Here is a 7,690-nt window from a genome sequence, read left to right as displayed (position 1 = left end):
GACGGGACATGCGGCGAATCCGCTGATCTGACAGCAGCGTTGTTGATGCACTGATATCTTCCGACCGTCTCATAATTCTCAAAGGCGCGCAAACAAAGACTTTCGGCAGAAATTGAATCTGCGCCTTGAGGATTCCGCGCCTGCTCATGTTGTTGAGTCTGTCAGTGCGCCGATGGCCGGGGAAGGGAAGCCAAGATGCCGAGATAAACGCGCGGGGACTTTGATGTACGACAACCACATTAGAGGAAGCGCTTCATCTTTCATGAAAGAGATGGGACGGGAGTTCTCTGTTGCAAGCACAGCGACTCTGTTTGTCTAGCCATTTTCCGCTCTCATATTTCTCTCTCTCTCTCTCTCTCTCTCTCTCTCTCCCGCTCCTTCTGTCAGACACATCCCTCCAGTTGGGACAGCAAATCTTGAATTCTATTTTTTATTTTTGTCGTTTTTTTCCTTTCTCCCCACCCCCCTATTCACGGGTAGTGGCGTTTATGTCAGTTGAGATCCCATCTGATGGAGCTGTCACTGTGAGGCTGGTTGTTTACTGTCTGGAGCACTGGGACGTACGGGGGCAGACGGAGCCCTGAAAAAGCCTCCTTGCAGGCCCATGAAACGTGTCCAGCGTGAAGAGAGAACTCTAAAGGAAGCCTGCATTGCAATGGACTGTCATGTTAGAGAAAGACAGAAAAAAACAACATTTTTTCTCCAAGCCTCTGAGGAAGTTGCATTCAAATTATACTTTGGAGAGGTCTATGTAATTCCCTCCTATTATGCCCACAGTTCCACTAATTAGCATTCTGTTTTTTTTTTCTATACAGCCACCTACGCAGTTCTTGTTTTTTTTTTTTTATGGCGCATTGTTCGACTCTCTTCGTTTATATTTAGCACTAATGAATGAGATTCAAAAAGTAAAGTATGTGATTTGTGCCAGTGTTTTTACACTTTAATGACCTAAACGAGGAACTGTGTGCACTCTTCTGCAAACATTAGGTAGAGCTGAGAGCAAGACAGACTGGGAATGGAACTAATGAGAGTCATGTGAAAGGAAAACTGTATGTTAAGTGGTAACAAGACAAAGGGTGTGTTTGTGTGTGTGTGTGTGTGTGTGTGTGTGTGTGTGCGTGTGTGTGTGTGCGTCTTCACATCTCGGGCCCCTGGCGATCAACATCTGGTGTTCACCTGAAAAGTGTGTGGCTCCAGCTGTGATGACATCACCATCTGCAAGCAGAGGCTGATGCACGAAGGTGCCACACGACACGACACTGCTGGTTCCCCAACATCTGTCACGCGAGCACATCACATCACGACTGCACGCCCTGCACGACCATCAGCCATTCCAACCAACACTAATGTCTCTTAACACCTCACTCTTAACCTCATGATTGCACACACACGCACTCACACAATCCAGTGTTTTAAGATACCAAGAAAATGATGTCCCATTATAAAAAGAATGTCCCATATACCAACACAATACATACAGCACACACACACACACACACGGCCTCTGATTAAAGTGAATATCCATCCCGCCCTCCAGCATAATTACACTCAGATCAATTGAATGTGCTCTCTGGCTGCCTCGGAGCCATTAGCTGTGTAATGAGAAAGGCTGAGAGATTACACCATGGACTAAATGAACATAATGAACCAGGCTCCGGGCTACAAACACCTACAGACAACACACACAGGTCAGACCATGGACACACCACACACCACACTGTTACCGTTCCACACCGTCACCATAGAACAAACACTAAATCTGGTACAGATGTGAAGGATGGACACACACACACACACACACACACACACACACACATATAAAGAAGAGAGAAACGACGAGCAGGAAGGCTAGTGGCAGAAGTAAAGGAAATGAAATGCCAATCTGAGGAGAGAGACACAGTGAAAGCTACTCTGTGAAATTAGGCATTCACTGAATTATGGGCTGCAGTATAGTTCCACTCTTCAATTCACAGCTGCTCTCTGCCTCTTATCACCTGGTGTTTCAGCACAAGTCATTATGAAACACCACTAACCTATTACTACACACACACACAGCCTTAGACAAATAATGATAAAATCTGTTTTATGAAAACAAGACACTGGTCTTCTTGTAGGCAGACAGAGTGTTGTCAAGAGAACATCAACAGAAATCCTGGCACAAATCTGCGCAATAAATATCAAAGATGGGGCATTGTTAAGAGAAACCCCGCGGTTGGAAATGAGTGTGTTTCTCTACTTCAGCCTGTGATTTACAGGGCCATTTGGAGCATCTGCACTCTGTGTGTGTGTGTGTGTGTGTGTGTGTGTGACCCACCTTACTCTTACGAGCAAGCCCAGCAGGAGGTTGTTGTTTTATTCATTAAAGTGGCCTCACTATCAAAGGGCCCCACAGTGAATTTGTGTCGGAGCGTTGTGCATGTGTTGAGCACAAATCTTTCTTTATGGCCCATTGTTCCCTCTTAAGGTATGAAATCATCAAGCTCGGCCATTTTTTTTTTTTTTTTTTTTTGCTGTAGAGCGTGTGTGTGTGTCTGGGCGTAAGCTTGGAGCCTTTTGCCCCGGCTATAACACTAACAGCGCAATCTACACATTTTAAGAGGTCTGAGATTTAAGCGGACGCATAACGTGGCGAGTGAGCGAGCGGACTCGGTCCTCCACGCCCAGCTCCTGCGGTGCTGCGCGGGCATCAGCTCCCCGGCCGATAGATTATTTAGCCTTTTGGATCCACGGGTAATAAGACAGAAAAACATTCATTAAATCTCCACTCTGTGACGGGTCTCAGCGCATAGATGGGCAATTAAGAGTTCCCGGGAGAAAGATGGAGAGAGTGAGAGTGAGAAGAGTGAGTGAGTGAGAGAGAGAGAGAGAGAAAGAGAGAGAGGGAGGGAGAGAGATAGAGAGAAGAGAGGCAGGATGGAGAAGCCTACTGTAAGCAGAGAGAAGAGATGAGATAAGAGGAGAGGAGGAGAGTGGTGGGTAGGAGAGGTGAAGAGAGGATAGGAGAAAAGAGGTGGAGGAGAAGAGGGGGATGAGTGGAGAGGAGGAGAATAGGCGAGGATAAGGTAGGAGAGGAGAGGGGGAGGAGAGGAGGAAAGAAGAGAAGATGAGAAGGAAGAAGAGAGGAGGAGAAGAAAGAGAAGAAAGACGAGGAGAGGAAAGAAGGAAGATGAGAAGATGAAAGAGGAGAGAGGAGAATAGGGGAGAAGATGAGAGGAGAGTGGAGCTGAACTAGCGCCGGTCTGTTTTGGGTCTCATTAAATTTTCCACAGAGCAGTCCGAGGTCCGCCGACAGAATCACCCAAGCGTTCGTTTGCCTCATCTTAGCCCAGTGGGAGAGCAGATGTGTGTGTGTGAAAGAGAGAGAGAGGGAGAGAAAAAGAGAAAGAGAGAGAAAGAGAAAAAAAAAGAAAGAGATCACTTGGGCATGTTGTCTTGTGTGTGTACTTGATATGTTCTGTTGTGTGTGTTCAGGACTGTCAGGCCTGTCTCTGTGAGGGAGTGTTTCCTCTGGTATGAGTGGAGCGCAGACATTGATAATTGGAGATCATGAGTGTGTGTGACAGCGGGGGACTGCAGGTTATTTTAGCCTGCCACGCTTGAGGGGAGGATGGGCAACATTAGCTATAAGTGCAGGTGAAACCCAGGTCACACTACATTAGACATTACTGTGTGTGTGTGTGTGTGTGTGTGTGTGTGTGTGTGTGTGTGTGTGTGTGTGGCCAGCCACATTTTGGACTGCAGAAGGAAAAGTCATTGTCAGCACTTGGAAAGACATAAAAGGTAAGACAGTGGGAGAGATAGAGCAATAGAATAATAAAACAGAGAGAGAGAGAGAGAGAGAGAGAGAGAGAGAGAGAGAGAGAGAGAGAGAGAGAGAGAGAGAGAGAGAGAAAGGAATAAAGGAGGATGGACGAGACGAGACGAGACGAGAGCAGTGGGCAGTCAGGCTGCTGTGCTGTCTGCTCCTGGACCATTAGAGTGGGCAATGCCCAGAGCAATGCATTATGGGAGCCCTGGGCCCCACAGACCAGACTAGCCAGCCAGCATTGGACCTGAACATAGCCTCTGGTGGCATGACTCATGACTCAAAACCAAAACACACACACACACACACACACACACAGCATCCAAGCTGTGTTCGTGTTGGAAGAGGAAATGTTTAATTCATACCCTATTCATATCCAGGGGTTTCATTTTTTTTGGTTCCAAGGACCACTTTTGGGGGACAACATTTTCAGAGGACCTCTTCATAACCATAACAATTAAGAATTTCTTTCATATTCTCTGAAGGTGTGGCCAAGTCCCTGTGTAGACAAACATAGCCGATGTCACACGCAATCTCTGACCTCAACTTAGACAGATGACTAAAGTTGTCAATCACTAATGGTGATAGAAAGATTGTGGCATTAGTTTAGTTAACCTGTATTGACCAACCAATAAAGTTATGTGAACAGTGTTCACATTACATGTTAATCTGTAGGCTACTCCGTATGCATAGAGACTACATTGGATTTCCGTCTGAGTGACTGAGGACTTTAATCCCTGGACTGAAAGAGGACTGCCTCGGCCCGGCCTATCCCATGACGCTGTTGTGGGTGTGGGTGTGGGCTTGGGTGAGGGGTGGTGCGGCGGACCGGTCATTGGGGAGCCAGGCCTCACTCTTCCATCCTCCACACCCCCCCCTCCCACCCTTGTCTGGTGCGCCGGGTCTCCCCCCTGCTGGGCGGGCGTCCCGCTGAGCTAAACAGGCCCATTAGGCTCCATTAAGAGCCCTCCAGCTGCAGAGCGGGAGTCCATCTAACACCAACACCACCACCACACAGGGCGCGCACGTGCGTGTGTGTGTGAGTGAGAGAAAGACGGAGAGAGGCAGAGACTGGGAGTCCATCCCACACCACCAAACAGGGTGTGTGTGTGTGTGTGTGTGTGTTTGACAGACCGAGAGAAAGAGAGAGAGACACACACAAAAAAAAAAAACAGGAGTCCGACACTACCACACAGGGTGTGCGTATGTGTGTGCGAGAGACACAGAGAGACAGAGATCCAGCCTGTGTGTGTAAAGTGGAATTGATTATCTGAACCAGTGATCCAATCTACACAGCTAACGAGGGGAATCATCAATCAGGAGCACAGCGTCTTCCATGCAGGAGCCAATCAAATGGCAGCGTGCAGGTCTGGGGTTTGAGTCCTTCACGGCTCCCCACGAGACCAGAGGGCCACGGTGGACTCGGTCCCCATACAGACCAAAACTGACGACACACAGGGCAATATTCGGAGCAGTATTGCTCCAACACATTGCAATGCTCTCAAAAATGGTTGTTCCGGCACATTCACGTTAACATCACGCCACAATTGTTTTTCTGGAGAATTTTAATCATCAGAAGGCCACTCTAAATCTGAGCCCATGTATGGGCGGTGCATTAAAATTCGTAAACATAGGCAAACAGTTTTTCGTTAGTCTTGAGTTTTCGGCAAATGTTTGTGACCAATAGCAAACAGTCTGAGAAGGAAGATCTCGGCAAAGGCAAAGATCATAGAGCGCTATGCGCATAACGCTCTATGCTCTTTGCTGTAGAGTGGAACTGGACGTGAGTTTGACGAAGGTAACACTGCAATTGTCGTTAGAATGGAAGCAGCAAATCATTCAAATTGAAGTGTTCAAGGAAAACATGTCCTAAGTAGCAGCCAGGTAGATCAGATCATTAGTGATATCAGATCACCTGTGTTAAGCACACAGGTAGAAAGAATAAATGGCATGACTTTTACTTTCAGGAACCAGGAATGTTCGCCTCTGCCACAGCAGCGACTCTGACTGACAGCAGCTCAAGCGAGTGGTCTGAAAGTAAAGCCACCCCGGCCCAGCGGGAGTCGCTGATCAATGGACAGTTCCGAGGCCAGCTTAAGCCCTGAGCCCGTCGTAAAACAAGTCGCGAGACCCGCAACCGAATCAATTATGACAGACACTGGCAAAGGACCCATCTCACTAAGCTAATCAGAACGCCATCCATCAAACTCAGTGGCAGTACAACAAGCAGGACACATCACTAAATTTAAACTCCCCAGAGACACAGACAGATTTAAGCTAAATGCCAAGAAAAGCCAGCTTGTGTAACTGGGGGACTGAAAAAACAAAGATGGCTGGCCAGAATAGTCTTCTGCCGCTCCAAGTGCAAATAGATCATGTCAGGTCTATCAATATGCTTTAATTAAGTAATTACTGCCTTTCCTTAATTAGCAGGTAAAAGCAGTCTCTGGGGAATAGGGCAGTCCAGGCAAAAGCAGCAGCAGCAGCAGCAGCGCTTGACAGACTCTTTAGACACAATATGGTAATTCTATCATTTGTTAAGCATAATGACTTTCGTGGTAAACACGTGTGGCTGTTTCAGTGCTTAATTAATTATGCCCATAGCAATGAGTTTGAGCCAGACAGAAACAGCAATGAGAGCAGGCATTGGTCACACACGTGTGTGTGTGTGTGTGTGTGTGTGTGTGTGTGTGTTTGTCTTTTACATTCAGGTGCAAGTATCAGTAAATATAAAAGTACTGTAATGTGAGAACTTCTAAACTCCAGATGCACCCACACTATGCAGACACATACAGACACACACATAGTCACACATAGGCACACACACACACACACAGTCATACACACACACACAATTAAACTCAGCGACTCAAGATGTGTATATATATATGTATATATATACATTAAACATTTATAGATCAAGCTAAATACAAAACACTGTAATACAGACATATTATGTAAAAAATTAAACAGATAAATAAAAGTTCAAAACAACTGGTTGGTACAAATAGCTTGGTCCCCACGGCAACTGAAGAACTGTTGAATGTGTGTCAGATCTTATTGCTTTTCAGAGGGCCAAGTCCACAGGAATACTCTGTGGCTGATAATACTCTCCCCCTGATCAACAGGCTTTAGGCTGGAAGTGTAGGTGTGTGTGTGTGTGTGTCTGAGAGAGAGAGAGAGTGATAGAGCAGTGTGTGTGTGAGTGAGAGACAGAGCGAGAGAGAAAGAGAGAGAGAGAGAGACTCTTGTATCTGTGTGTGTGGTTTAGGGAGGGTATGCTTGCCTGATTGATTGTTTGACGTATCTGTCACTGTCATCAAAGTAACTTTCCCCGAGCACAACAGCAAAACACAAACATACAGGGATCCTGCGGCAAAGGGAAAGGGGTGGATGGAGATGGAGTTGGGGGGTGGGGGGTGGGGTGGGGGGGACACCAGAGAGAGACATGACATCGGCTCCGAGGACACTCAAGGGTATTTCTATGGAGCTGAGAACAGCCTACAGCAGGACTGCAGAGGGTCCAGGTACTGGGTCAGCATGGAGCACTCCTCCAGAGTCCAGCCAGACAGGACACGTCAGCAGGTGGAGGGAGTGGATCTTTGGACAGAGGAGGAAAAGAGGAGGAGGAGGAGGAGGAACAGGTGGAGGAGAGGGAGGAGGAGGAGGAGGAAGAAGTGAAATGCGATGAGTAGGAGGAGGAGGAGGAGGAGGAGGAGGATGCAGAGGATGATACTATGGTGGAACATAGTGATGGGTCGCGTGGGAAGCAGAATGCAGAATGTGAACGCATCATACTAATGATGATGATGATGATGATGATGGTGATGATGGTGATGATGGAGAGATGGTAAGATGATGGGAGGTGCTTATGAGTCGAGTGGG

The 7,690-nt window shown here is 47.2% G+C and overlaps 1 protein-coding gene across 3 annotated transcripts in view; it reads right to left on the bottom strand.

Moving 5' to 3' along the window:
- Positions 1-6,655: 6,655 nt before the first annotated feature.
- Positions 6,656-7,690, bottom strand: part of ccdc102a (coiled-coil domain containing 102A) — an 81,992-nt gene continuing 80,957 nt past the window's right edge. For all 3 annotated transcript variants that reach the window (XR_009940702.1, XR_009940703.1, XM_062549877.1), the window contains one exon: positions 6,656-7,690. This exon is cut by the window's right edge. The gene's annotated coding sequence lies outside the window, so the exon portion shown is untranslated.

The sequence above is a fragment of the Sardina pilchardus genome, chromosome 11 (genome assembly GCF_963854185.1).
Source record: "Sardina pilchardus chromosome 11, fSarPil1.1, whole genome shotgun sequence".
Classification (NCBI taxonomy): Eukaryota; Metazoa; Chordata; class Actinopteri; order Clupeiformes; family Clupeidae; genus Sardina; species Sardina pilchardus.
The sequence above is the reverse complement of the archived record's forward strand: the minus strand, read 5'-3'. Positions and strand labels throughout refer to the sequence as shown.